Below are 14,533 nucleotides of genomic sequence, written 5' to 3'. Positions count from 1 at the left end.
TGTGGTGGAGGTCTGGTGGGGTTGGCGACTGACATCTTGGCAGAGAAAAGGTCAGCCAGGAGCTCTGCCTTCTCCCTGCTGCTGGTGGCTGTGGTGCCGTCCTGCTTGGTGAGGGGAGGGATTGTTTCTTGGTGGCTGCTGCCTTGCTTTTCCTTAACAAGGGTCCACCAGGTCTTGCTGCCCACCCCTGGCCCGCACAGCTTGGCGCGGAGGTCTCTTTCCCACCTCCGTTTCGCCCATTTACTGGTGGCCACCATATTTTTGCACGCCGCTCGATGCAGGGCTTTGTTGCGGCGCGTTGGGCTCCTTTTGTAGCGGAGCCACGCAGAATATTTTCTTTCTGCAGCAAGGCGGCAGCGGTAACCAAACCAGGGCTGATCGGTGGGCTTGGAGGTGTACTGGCGGTGTGGGATGTGCTCTCGTTGGAGAGCTTTGAGCCGTTCAGTAAAGGCCTTCGCCATGGGCTCTGCTCGCCCAGACAGAAGGGTGTGCCAGTCTGTCTGCTGCAGGTCTCTTTTAAGGGAGGGCCAATCAGCTCTGTCCCACAGCCAGATAGTGTGGGAAGTGGCCTCATCCCGCGCCACGCCCACGTCTGCTCGGGTCAGGATGGCGTGGTGGTCAGAGCTGCCTGCCGGCCCAAGCTGTTGGCACGTGACCCTGCCCTCTCCCAGGTCCGAGATAACGGGGTCCAGCGTCCCGCCTCGCTCATGGGTCGGGAAGGTGACATGATCTGTCAGACCCTGCACCGTCAGGAGATTCTCGTAGGCGGCTCCCTCCATGTGCTGGTTTAAGTCGCCCACGATTAGGACATGCCTGCAGCGATGGCGAGTCAGCAGGTCGTCCATTTGCTCCGTCAGAAATTCCAGGGGGGCAGGCCCTTGCCTTGGGGGGCGGTACATGGCACACAGGAGGAGGGCAGTGCCATCTGCTAGAATTACTTTGAGAAACGCCGCCTCTGTCGTGGGCGGTGTCTCTAGTTCAAGTCTCTGGGCTTGCACTCCTTCCTTGAGGCACACTGCCACACCGCCGCTTTGTCTTCCCTGCCGGTCTCTCCTGATCCAGTGGGTGTAGTCTGGAATCCTGCCGAAGGGTAACTCCACCTCACTGTTGAGCCACGTTTCAGTCACCACAGCTATGTCCACGCGGTGCCTCAGGACAAAGCTGTGGGTCAGGTCCCCGATGTTGGTGCGGAGGCCTCGCACGTTGGCGGAGAGAAGTACCAGCTGGTGACGAGTCCTCGGCGTGTCTGCCATCCTACCTGAGTTGGTGATGGGTGCTGGAGCTACTCAGGTAGGAGGGAGGGGTCGACCACTGCCAGCCAGGTGTATGGCCCCAGGAAGGAGGCTGTGGCGCGATGTGTGAGGGTCCCGGTGGAGGGGGCAGGTGACTGGAGACAGGCTGCCTAACCTCAGCAATCACACGTCTGAGGAGGTGTTCTTGCCTCTCATCTGCAGCCCTCGCGTGGCACTCCTTTGCTGCGTGTCCCCGACGGGAGCAGTAGTCACACACCTTGTCGCGGCGTCGAAGAGCGGGTTGGTGTCTGTGGGCGGGTCGGCTGTGGTGGCCTTGTCTGGCCGGGTGACGACGAGGTGGAGGAAGCGTCTGCCGAGAGGAACCGCGGTGAGCAGCGTTTGATGGATGTCTCTCCGCCTCCTGCTGCTGCCTCCTGTTTGCTCCTCGCCACCTCTGCGGTTGTCGGTTGGAGTGTACTCCCCGGACGTTGTCTCGACTGTTCCCTCCTCTTCTTGTTGCGCCGTCAGCGTCACCGTCACTATGGCGGGAGCGAGGGGAGCCGCGGTTGTTGTCGTTGCTGCTGCTGGCGTCTGTGTCCTCGCGCTCGCTGGCCTGAGCTGCGCCTCCGCTCGCGGTGCTGGTAGTGGCGGTGGTGTCGTCGGAGGTTATGAAGGTGTTGCTGCTGTCCGGGCCGATGGCGACTTCGACGCTAGGTGAGGGAGGCAAGCAGTCCACGACTTTGGCGAGTTTGCGTGGCCTGCCTGACGTCCACCAGCTTCGCCAGGAGAGGGATGCGGAGCACACTTGCCCCGTCTGTGTCAATCTTGCTGGGTAGTGCACTCGTGGCGATGTTGGCAATTTGTGGGAGATTCTGCTCCAATTCAGAGGTTTCGATCTGTTCAAGGAGACAGAGTTTTTGCTATTACGACATTTTGATTCAGGACAAGCTTTTTTTCCTCCTTGTATCTTGTTATGATTAGTTTCTGCCTCTCTCTCTCTCTCTCTCTCTCTCTCTCTCTCTCTCTCTCTCTCTCTCTCTCTCTCTCTCTCTCTCTCTCTCTCTCTCTCTCTCTCTCTCTCTCTCTCTCTCTCTCACCTCCTTTCGTAATCCCCCTCTTCACTCACCTCACCTCACATATTGACCTGAGCCCCCCCTCGCTCACCTCACCTCACATCCTTTTTACCCACCCCTTCACCCACCTCACCTCACCTCTTTCCTAACCCTCCTCTCAATCACCTCACCTCCTTTCGTAATCCCCTTCTTCACTCACCTCACCTCACCTCCTTTCTTAATCCCTCTCTTCATTCACCTCACCTCCCTTCCTACTCCTCTCACTCACCTTACCTCCTTTCCTAAACCCCCTCTCACTCACCTCACCTCCTTTCCTAATCCCCTTCACTCTGTGTTTTTATCTCTTTCATTTCAGGCAATCATTAGTCACTTTCAGCTAAGATGGCACCTAAGAAGTGCAGTACTTGTAACGGTAGCTTCCCAGCTCACTTTTTTACAGGGCGTTCAGGGCGTTCTGTTGTTTGTCGACTGTGTCTCACCAGGCAGCATCTCGAGACAAGACTGCAAGAGCAAGAAGAGAAGATGGAAGCAGGTCAGAATAAAATAATAGAGCTTTCTCGCACTGTTGCCTCCTTACAGGAATTCATCCAGGCAAACGTTGCTGTGGTGCCAAACCCTTCTCCAACCGCCTCCTTGCCCTCAGCGGTACCGTCGACACCAGCGGACAACACCACGCAGCGGGAGGGTGGTAGTGGCACCGCCCATGATGGTTTCACCGTCGTGAATGGAGGAGCCAAATCAGCCAGACAAGCAATTTATCCTGTTCATTGCTTCAACAGGTTTTCCATTATGGAGGAGGATGACGAACAGGAGAGCATCTTCCTGGTGGGTGACTCCATGATTCGCCAGCAGGTCGTGCGGCAGAGTTCCTCGTCGAAGACGGAACTATTGCTCTCCTGGTGCTGGGATCGACGATGTAACTGCTGCTCTTTAGGAGATCTACCCCCAGGCTACTAATGATTCATTGTTTGTTATTCACACAGGTACGAACGACGTCACCACGACCCGGTCTGAGGAACTGCTGGACAAGTACTGTAGGCTCATCCAGCAGTATAAGTCTAAATCCCCTAACATTTTGATTTCAGGAGTTCTACCACGGACGTGGGCGGAGAGCGACTTCTTCAGCAAGGCCTACAGCCTTAACAACCGCTTACAGACTCTTTGCAGAGAGCTTGACGTTGAGTTCTTCAACGCCTGGGACAATTTCTACGGACAAAGTGAACTCTTCCACAGGGACGGAATACACCTGTCCCCCATCGGGGCAGCCAGATTCGGAAGGCTCCTAAGCGACGCAGTACGTGACACCCGATCAAAAAACGACTCTCAGCCACGTCCCTCCACCCCGCCCGTGTAAATAGACGCCATGCATCGCAACAAACTCGTAACCGTGATCCCGCAAGTACCACCACCTCTATTACCAAGCTTCTAGATAACTTAAAAATCCTTAGTTTTAATGTGCGTAGCCTAAGAAACAAGTTTGATGAGCTGAGATGTCTTGCTCTAACAGAAAACACTGACATAATTGCTATAACCGAAACATTTATCGACACCACATATATGGATTTAAGTTCCGAATACAACATAGATGGCTACAGACTCTTCAACAAAGATCGTGTAAACTGTAGAGGCGGTGGCGTCGCCCTTTTCGTCAAAAGCTACTTGCAACCCACTGACAAAACACCAAGAGACAGTAACGTTGAACATTTGTGCGTGCGAGTAAACATTGCAAGAGTCAATTTAAATATATCTGTCACCTGCAGGCCTTCCGGGCAATCACTCGATGACGATCTTGAAATGTACAGCGTTTTAAGGCAGTCACTTAATAACAACGACTCACTGATATTAGGAGACTTTAACCTCCCCCATATCGACTGGGCGACACTATCAGGTACAGAAGGCGAGTCATATAAAATGATCGAATTTTTAGAAGAAAATTATCTAAGCCAAATGGTTTCTGAACCAACTCGACAAAATAACATACTCGACCTTGTTATAACTACCCAAGATAACCTAGTCAGTAATGTCACGGTAGGAGAACACCTCGGTTCTTGCGATCAAAAATTAGTGCGCGTCGACATTAGAGCTCAAACATCAGTGACTGAAAATAAAGTAAAGATGCCCAATTTCAAAAGAGCTAACTTCGTAGAAATCCGAAATGCAACTATCAGATGACGGCAATGTAGAGGAAGCCTGGCTAAGTTTTAAAAATCATTTACTCACTCAGCAGAACACATTCGTCCCTTGTGCGAGAAGCGAAATAACATTAATAAAAGCTCACCTTGGTTTAATAGCGAAATTAAACACTCAGTCAAGGAGAGAAAATTGTCTTACAGGTTAAAGAAAGAACAAAGCACGCCCGAAAACATTTGACTTTATCATGATGCCAGGCGACGAGTAAAAAGATTAGTATGTCAGGCAAAGCGTAGATATGAAGAAAATATTTCAGCCAACTGTAAAAATAATCCGAAATCCTTCTTCAGTTACATAAACAACAGAAAGGCGATCAGAAGTGGAATTGGACCTTTAACAAACAGCGACGGTGCACTAGTCACTGACAGCCAACACATTGCAAACCTCTTAAACAGTTACTTTTCCTCGGTGTTTAATACTAACAGTCTTCCTCCCACTACCACCAGCACCAGTACTAATGTAGTACTACTACTATTAGGCGGTGGCCAAACTGGTAGCGTACTGGGCCCACATTCACCGCGTGATGGACGACGCGGGTTCGAATCCCCACGCTACCACTCGGATTTTTCAGTCACCGCCGAGTGGCTTAAAACTACCCATATGTTGTCCTGAAGACCACCCATCAACCCGGACTCCAGAGGAAGCCGTCCAAGCGAATCAAGAACGAGTTCCGGGGGGCAGCATGAGCCAATGCTAGATAGCGCCACTATAAACACTCGCCTGCGCCAGAACAGGCTGGGCCGACTATCAGGCCCCACCTGGAAGAAGCCTTGGGCCGACCATCAGGCCCAACCAGGAAGATGCCTACCGGCGCAACAGGCAACGACGTAAAAAAAAAAAAGAAAAAAAAAATCCCGAGCTTGCATTGCCTAATTTTAAAATAACAACCGATGAAGTCCTTAAAGCTCTCCAACCACTTAAAACAAATAAGAGTCCCGGACCCGATAAAGTATATCCTATACTGCTTAAAGAAACAAAGAGCGAAATATTCTCCTCCCTCACAGCCGTATTCAATATGTTCTTGCGACATGGCATCGTCCCTTCGGATTGGAAAAAGGCTAACGTGACACCGATTTTTAAGAAAGGAGACAAAAAAATACCAGGTAATTACAGACCCATTAGTCTAACTTCAGTTGTAGGTAAGCTACTTCAGAGCACAATTAGAGACAAAATTGTGAGTTACCTTAAAATCCACTCACTAATTGGGGATTCAGAACATGGCTTCCGTAACAAAAGATTCTGCCTATCAAACCTATTGACCTTTTATAACGACCTCTTCTCAGTTTATGACATAACCAAATCACTGGACGTAGTCTATCTTGATTTCCAGAAAGCGTTTGATAAAGTCCCGCATCATAAATTACTTTATAAATTAAAGCAAATAGGTATTGACGGTCAAGTAAACCAATGGATCGCGAATTGGTTGAGTAACAGACAAAAAAGAGTGGTGATTGACGGATTTAACTCAGAGTGGGCACCGGTCACTAGTGGCGTCCCTCAGGGCTCGGTTTTTGGCCCAGTGCTCTTCATTATTTACATCAACGATGTGGATATTGGACTCAATAATCGCATTAGTAAATTTGCAGACGACACAAAGATTGATAACTCGGTTCACACTGACGAAGACAGGCAAAGCCTCCAAGAGGAATTGCACAAAATTTCAGCTTGGTCGGATAGATGGGAGATGCCCTTTAACGTAGACAAGTGCCAGGTCCTTCAAGTTAGAACAAGAAATAAGAAGTTCGATTACGAAATGCGCGGCGTTAAACTCAGAAGCGTTCAATGCGTTCAGGACCTGGGGGTTAAAATCGCGTCAAACCTCAAATTCTCACATCAGTCTATCGATGGAGCAAATAAAGCGAACAAAATGTTGGGTTTCATTAAAAGAAACTTTTTATTCAAGAATAAAGATGTAATACTTCCGCTCTACAATAGTTTAGTCAGACCCCACTTGGAATAGAATAGAAGGTGTTCAGCGTCGGGCAACAAATATGATCCCTTCCTTGCGCAACAAATCTTACGAAGAAAGACTTTCCACCCTTAACATGTTCTCTCTTGAGAAACGCCGCCTCCGAGGAAAACTGATCGAATGTTTTAAAATACTTAATGGTTTCACGAATGTAGACAGAACAAAATTGTTTATGATCGATGACACTTTGCGAACGAGGAACAATGACATAAAACTCAAATGTAGACAAGTAAATTCAGACTGCACCAAATTTTTCTTCACCAACGTTGTAGTGCGAGAATGGAATAAGCTTCCACCTTCAGTGGTCCAGTGTTACACGATTGACTCCTTTAAAAACAAGCTCGACCGACACTTCATTGAACATAATATTAACTAGAGTAGAAATGCAACGTTTTGGAGCCATATGATTAATGTAGAATCACTTAGGTTTAAGGACAGACCACCTAGTCTGGACCATGGGGTCTGTGTGGTCTGATTTTCTTTGTAAATCTTTGTAAATCTCTCTCTCTCTCTCTCTCTCTCTCTCTCTCTCTCTCTCTCTCTCTCTCTCTCTCTCTCTCTCTCTCTCTCTCTCTCTCTCTCTCTCTCTCTCTCTCCCCGTGCCTCTACCTTCACGTCACCTGCTACACCTGTAATTATCCCCGGTGAAAGGTGCGCGGCACACCGGAAGTATACCTTTATTTCGTCGCTCAGGCACTCTATTCAGCGGCTCAAGGTTACCCTGATTGCTTTAGCTGCCTGTTTTTGCTTGCTGTCTCCAGCCTCTCGCGCTCTCTCTTCTGCTGCCCGTGTCTTCCTCTGCGGAAGTAATACAGCATCGCTGTTCCGTTACCTTCCTAGTCTGCTCGCTATTTTATACGTTTTTGTGTCTCTTGTGTGTCTCGTTAATTGGTGAAAAAGTGGTGTTTAATGGACCACGCTCTTGTATTCGCTGCTTAAGGACATCCGGATGCTATATATGTCCTGTGTATGGTATTTACCATACTGTTTTTTTGCATCTTGAGGGTGACCCTATAGGAACTCCCATCCGTGTGTATGTGTGCCCTAACCCCGGAACAACACCACGCGGAGTAGAAAAAAAAAGTAAAGGTGCGAGTAGCTCTTCCCGTTGTTACCCGCGACACACGTGTTGGGTACATGTGTTGTTTACAACATATGCTATTTTTAGTAACATGTAGAGGAACTTTGGAACACGGACACTCAATAACAAAAAGCCGCGTAAAAAGGAAAATATAGCGAGATGAAAAGCTATGGGTACATGTTCCTTGACGAAGCCTGCCTTTCAAAGCATCCCAAGGCACTTTGTAATACAGCCTATGTCACAGGCACTAGAAGCAACAAAAAAAAATTGCAAGCATTATTCCACCTTAAAGACACTTCGGAGGAGAGAGAGAGAGAGAGAGAGAGAGAGAGAGAGAGAGAGAGAGAGAGAGAGAGAGAGAGAGAGAACGTATAAACAATAAAAAACACACTGGAACACGACGTTAAACAGAGAAAAACAAAAGAGATAAGGAACAAAGAATACTTCATGCAGATTACCTTTAAACGCACCTAGAGCCATTTTGAAACACGTACACAGAGTACCAAAACACACTCGAAGGTACACCAATAAGAAACTAAGAATTACAAACTAATCTAAAATCACAAACATTACATGTCACGTGATTTATGCTCTCCTCAGTCGCGTACAGAGACGACAAAGCACACCAATAACCAATTAAAGGAACCCCAAAACATCCTGAAATTGCAAAGTAAGCTTAAACTACGCATCGGGTTAAGGAGACACCACAAGTACCGCTGAGCTGGGTCCGTTGCTAATGTGTGTCTCCCTTTCGTGTGTCTTGCTTTCATAGGGAGTCCCTTTCGTTACGTCACCCTTTCATTGTGTCTCCTTTCCGTTGTGTCTTTCTTTCGTTACGTCTCCCTTTCGTTGTGTCTATTCCGTTATGTCTCCCTTTTGTTATGTGTCTTCCTTTCGTTATATCTCCCTTTTGCTGTGTCATCTTTCGTTGTGTGTGTTGTGTTCTTTCATCATGTGTCTCCTTTTCGCTGTGTCTTCCATTCGTTATGTTTCCTCTTCGCTGTGTGTGTCTCGTTGCTTCCCTTTCGTTACGCCACGACACAAGTGCTAGGCGGCTCCGGAAGGCATGAGTCCGCTGCTGTGATTACGCCAGGCGAGGTGAGGGTGTTGTGGCCCTCCGCCGCCGACAACACGTCTGTGACCTCTCTATCCACTGGAGGCGAGGGAGACAGCACTTACCTGTGACGCAAGACGAGTTAATGGTCTTCCCGAGGCGCCTCTACCACACTCACCACTACCGCCATCACCACCGTTACTATCACCGCCACCATCACTACTACCATTACCATCACCACCCTCATCACTACCACCATTACCACTACTACCATTACCATCACCACCCTCATCACTACCACCATTACCACTACTACCATTACCATCACCACCCTCATCACTACCACCATTACCACTACTACTACCCCCACCCATCCTCATGTGCCACCACTACTACCATTACCATCACCACCCTCATCACTACCACCATTTCCACTACTACCATTACCATCACCACCCTCATCACTACCACCATTACCACTACCATCCCCACTACAGTCACCGAAACAAACACCACCATCACCATTACTACCACGTCCACCACCTTCACCACCACTCCAGCTTCACCTCTACCGTCACAACCACCATCACCATCTCTAATACTCATACCAACCCTTCCATCGCCATCCCCGCCATCCTCATCATCACCTCCCAAACCGCCCCCTTCTCTATCATCATCAATATCATAACAAGTAATCAAGTATCTGCACCGCCACCTCAACACCACAACCGTTATACCTCATTATCACCACCACCAACACCTCCAATGCAACCACAACCATCACCATTATCATCGCCACCACCACCTCCAGCACCACCACGACCACCTCCGTCACCACCACGACCACCATCCTTACCACTAACAAGAACATTATTACCACTGCCCCCACTACCATTACCAAATCCTCTTATTCAGGCCATGCAAAGTTATGATAAATACAACCAACTTCTTCCAGTGTATACAGTTCACTAAACATTTTCTTCGCGTCCCTCGAGTCGGGTGTAGGCTGTAGTGTAGGTCATACTCCCGGCCAGCACCTGCTCTCCAGACACGCAACCACTCTAAAAACATTATGCAATCATCAGCCTAACCTTTCTACACTTTGATTTACGTATATATTTACATGTCCTCTGTGTGTGTGCTGGGGGGCGGGGAAGGGTCTGTGTGTGTGTGTGTGTGTGTGTGTATGTATGTTGGGGGGCGGGGAAGGGTGTGTGTGTGTGTGTGTGTGTGTGTGTGTGTGTGTGTGTGTGTGTGTGTGTGTGTGTGTGGTGTGGCTTTATTCCATTTTTAACGCTCACTGTCTACGTTCTCACACTTCATCACCACCAGTCAGTGTGTAGACCCACCGTCGTCATCCTATTCTTGACTCAACTTTCCGCATCTCAGTGACCTGCCTGTTTATTCCCAGCGATTTTTATCCAAGCCATTTTATGCCCACACGATTCACCATATTTTACTATTAGGCATAAAAATCTGCTTTTATCTAATCCTCAAGCTAACATTCTATATCTACATCTTGCTGATTTCCTTGTTTACTCCCTGCCTTCCATCGTGCATGCAGGCGTTGCTCGATCGTTACCATCATCTAAATCTTACATTCATTTTCTCAACAACATAATTTTCTATACACCTGGAATCAGTGCCAACTTTCAACTCTGACTCAATATTTTCCTTACAGTATAACCCAGTGTATGCATATACCTGTGATCGGCGTGTGTGCCTGCGTGCTGTACTTCAGTTAGCTAGTGCCTCACTCGTGTCGTGGCCTAACAAGATCCTTGCAATACCTACGTAAAACATATAAAAAAATATTTTGCTTGACTGATTCTTTATTCGTCTTATCAATCAATTCATGGGGGCATACGCCGGGGGGGGGGGGGGGGCGTTGCGTCGCCCTTTAAACGATGCTTTCCACGGGGGTCCCTCCTACTCGCAGTGCAAAAACCTTCCCCATAACAAAAATCTCCCAGAAGAATCTATCAAGCCAAGGACTCAAGCCAAGGGCTTTGTGGTCACCTCCTTGGCCTCCACCATTTAGGATTGTCTCTCACGGAAACAATCTGATGAGCAGGGTTGACTTCTGGGTAGCGTGCCACGCGCCCATGTTGTCGGATTTGGCATTCACAGACTATGCAGGTAATAGGAGTCTCCGGAGTAACTGCCGATTTGATACAAAGTAACTCCAGCGATATCCCATGGTTCCGCAAGAGCATTGATTACCAAATCAAGTCACTGGTGTTCATTTCTTATAGCCATAGAGTTAGACAGGAAGCACACGCTGCTTAAATATCCTAATCTTTTTTTTTTTTTGCACATTTTCCTTCTGCACAGGTATTGACAACGCCAGATACTTGTGCTGAGCGAGTCCAGAACTCTGTGGAAAAAGCCAATCCTCCGGCAGACTTGTTGACGAGACCCGTCATTGTTTTGCACTATGCTACCAATGTATATTGCATTTACAAAGACCTTTAGGTGTCTGCCACACGCGTGACCAGACTGTACTGCTTCTTCTTATAGACCTCCAACACCTGTACCTTGGTGTCCCAGGAGATCTGAAATATTATGAAATGCAGCAAAACAATGGTGAAATATTAAATGATAAATTAAAACATTAATAGATAGAGCTAAAATAAATAATGAAATGCAGCAAAAACAATTGAATTATGAAATGGAGTTATGTACCGGAGGTTACTAAACCAGCAAAAAAGTTAGTTGAACCAATAAAGTTAAATATTTGTCAGTGAAAATATCCAAAAATAATGATCAATAACATCAAATTAAATAAAAGATAATGAAATGGAAACGAAATCAAGAAGCGATGAAACAAACAAGTGACAAATAAAAGCAGCAAAACCATGAGCGTAAGAAACCATAAAAACTAAGCATCATTACAAAGGAAGGATGGAGGAAAAGAAAGAAAAGGGAAATAAATAAAAAATCAATACAAAAACAAACAAACAAAAAGACAATAAGGACTCAGAAAAATTATAATCTGGACGTCCTCTACCGTGTGTGGGTAAGGGCAAGATCCTTAAAGGTACTTCTAAGAACCTCGGTTCAGGGGAGACGCACGAGGAGACACAGACCACCTGTAGGACTTCCTCAGGACGAGTGAACGTCAACTCATCGTGTACGGCGCGTAATGACAAGCCTGCGACGGTGAAAGTGTTTGTGTGTCTGAAAAACAACTTTGATTAGCATGCCAATGAGAGAACGTCCGTCTTGTCCGAAAATGATTAGGGTAAAAAAAAAAGGTGAGAGAAGAAACGAAAGGAGTTTGCGGGGAGTAGTTAAGGAAAAGTGTATAGTGGTGATAAGAAAGCCATGGACGACTGAAAGAAGAGAAGAGAGATGAGAGGAAGGAAGGAAAGAAGGGAGTGAAGGCAGAGGCTATGGATGAAAGGGGAGAGAGATAAGACAAAGAAAGGAAGAAAGAGACTGAAGGTAGAAGAGGAGAGAGATGAGACAAGAAGACTGGCTGACTGACTGACTGAGTGTGTGTGTGTGTGTGTGTGTGTGTGTGTGTGTGTGTTTTGCTAAAAGTGAGAGCAACCACAGTGTTGCATATTTTTCTTAAAAGTAGCCTAGCAAACACTATAACAAAGCACGTCTAAGAGAAATACATATATATATATATATATATATATATATATATATATAGAGAGAGAGAGAGAGAGAGAGAGAGAGAGAGAGAGAGAGAGAGAGAGAGAGAGAGAGAGAGAGAGAGAGAGAGAGAGAGAGAGAGAGAGAGAGAGAGAGAGAATTACATAGAAAAGCAGATCACACAGGCCCTAAGGCCCAAACTAGGTGGTCTGTTCTAAACCTAAGTGGCAGTTGTTATGCGGCCACCATGGCGTTGAAACTGAGCTAGTGAACATTTTGATGGAGGAGAGAGCGGTCAAGATTATTTTTAAATGATGCAATCGAGTTACACTGCACCACTAATGGTGGTAATCTGTTCCAATCTCGAACGACAGCATTAGTGAATAAAAATTTTGTGCAATGTGAATGAACTTGTCTACATTTGAGTTTAGCGCCATTATTTCTCGTTCGCGTCGAATCATCCATCACACACAGCTTGGTCGGATCCACGTTGGTAAAACCGTTAAGTATTTTAAAGCACTCGATCAATTTTCCTCTGAGGCGGCATTTTTCAAGAGGAAACAGGTTTAGATGTGACAACCTTTCCTCGTAGGGTTTGTTTCGTAATGAAGGAATCATCTTGGTTGCTCTACGCTGAACACCTTCTAATTTAGCAATGTCTTTCGCATGGTGGGGAGACCAACACTGCATGGCATACTCCAAACGAGGTCTGACCTATTATACAAAGGTAGTATAACATCTTTATTCTTGAATGAAAAATTTCTCTTAAGCAAACCGATCATCCTGTTTGCTTTTTTAACGGACTCGTTGCACTGCTGGGAAAACTTGAAGCTAGACGCGACTGTGACGTCAAGATCTTTGACCGAGTGAACGCCTTTAACTTTAACGCCGCACATTTCGTAGTCCTTCTTTATATTTCTAGATCCAACCTGCAGAATCTGGCACTTGTTTATATTAAAAGGCATTGAGAGAGAGAGAGAGAGAGAGAGAGAGAGAGAGAGAGAGAGAGAGAGAGGGCCTAGACCCATACTATCCTCATCCTTCTCCCGTTTCCCTACATCCTCCTCTCTTCAGTATCACTCTCCCACTCATTCCTTGTCCTCACTCCACATTTATACTTTCTAAATACCGCAAAAGAACGTATTCCTTCCTTCACTTATTTCCTTTTGAAACCCACTAAACTCTCCTCTCATAACATCACCTAATATCACACATTATATACTTAAATTGTTTATCATCACGTCAAGTGTTATTTCGTCAGATTTCCAATACCACAGAACTGGATGACACTGGTAGGGAGAGGTAGGTCACGAGCAACTCTCCACCGGAACAGAAAGACAATGAGGGACTTGCAGGGAGACGTGCTTAATTAATGAGTGAAGCGTTGGCACAGGTTAAAGGTTGGCGGCGGGGATGTGAATATAAAGGAACATGAAGGTGTATAAGAGGAAGGTAAAGTGCAAGAGAGAGAGAGAGAGAGAGAGAGAGAGAGAGAGAGAGAGAGAGAGAGAGTCGTGGTGAGGTAAAATGATACTCATGCCATGTAAGAAGAGGCATCATTGGTGTCCTTGAGCTACCACCCCCAGCACCATCATCACCATCAACACCAATAAAAATGTCTCTACCATCACCAACAAAATCATTATCACCAAAACCGCCACTACCACCGGGCGTCACCACCACCATCATCACCACTGTCACCACCACCACCATCCCCCCGCCACCACCACCACCACTGTCACCACCACCACCACCCCCACTGTCACCACCACCGCCACCACCACCACTGTCACCACCACCGCCACCACCACCACCGCCACCACCATCACTGTCACCACCACCGCCACCACCACCACTGTCACCACCACCACCACCATCACCATCACCGTCACCATTCGCACAGTTGAAAGTTATTATTATTATTATTATTATTATTATTATTATTATTATTATTATTATTATTATTGTCAACGTCCTCGTTTACGTGTCACTCATCCAAAGATATTTTTCTTTTTCTTGTGTGCTTCGCTGAGTCACTCCTTTTTTCATTATTCTTATTATCTCCTTCGTTGCTTCGTGTCTCTTTCCCTTCACACTTGCTTTGGTTGGTGTTTGTTTATCTTCATTTATCACATGTAACGCAAACAGGCACGGGGCGAAAAATATTAAAGTTTGTTGTGAGAATTTTCCGGTTTCCACTTGCTTGAGGGAGATATAAAAAAAAAAAAAGATAAAGGCTGGAAAAGAGAAACGAAACAAGGTCACAGGAGGCGTGTCATCTCCTCGGACCTGTGCCTCACCGCCAAAGTCATTGTCTACCCGTTAATT

The sequence above is a fragment of the Eriocheir sinensis genome, chromosome 11 (genome assembly GCF_024679095.1).
Source record: "Eriocheir sinensis breed Jianghai 21 chromosome 11, ASM2467909v1, whole genome shotgun sequence".
NCBI lineage: Eukaryota > Metazoa > Arthropoda > Malacostraca > Decapoda > Varunidae > Eriocheir > Eriocheir sinensis.
This window is presented reverse-complemented; position numbering follows the sequence as displayed.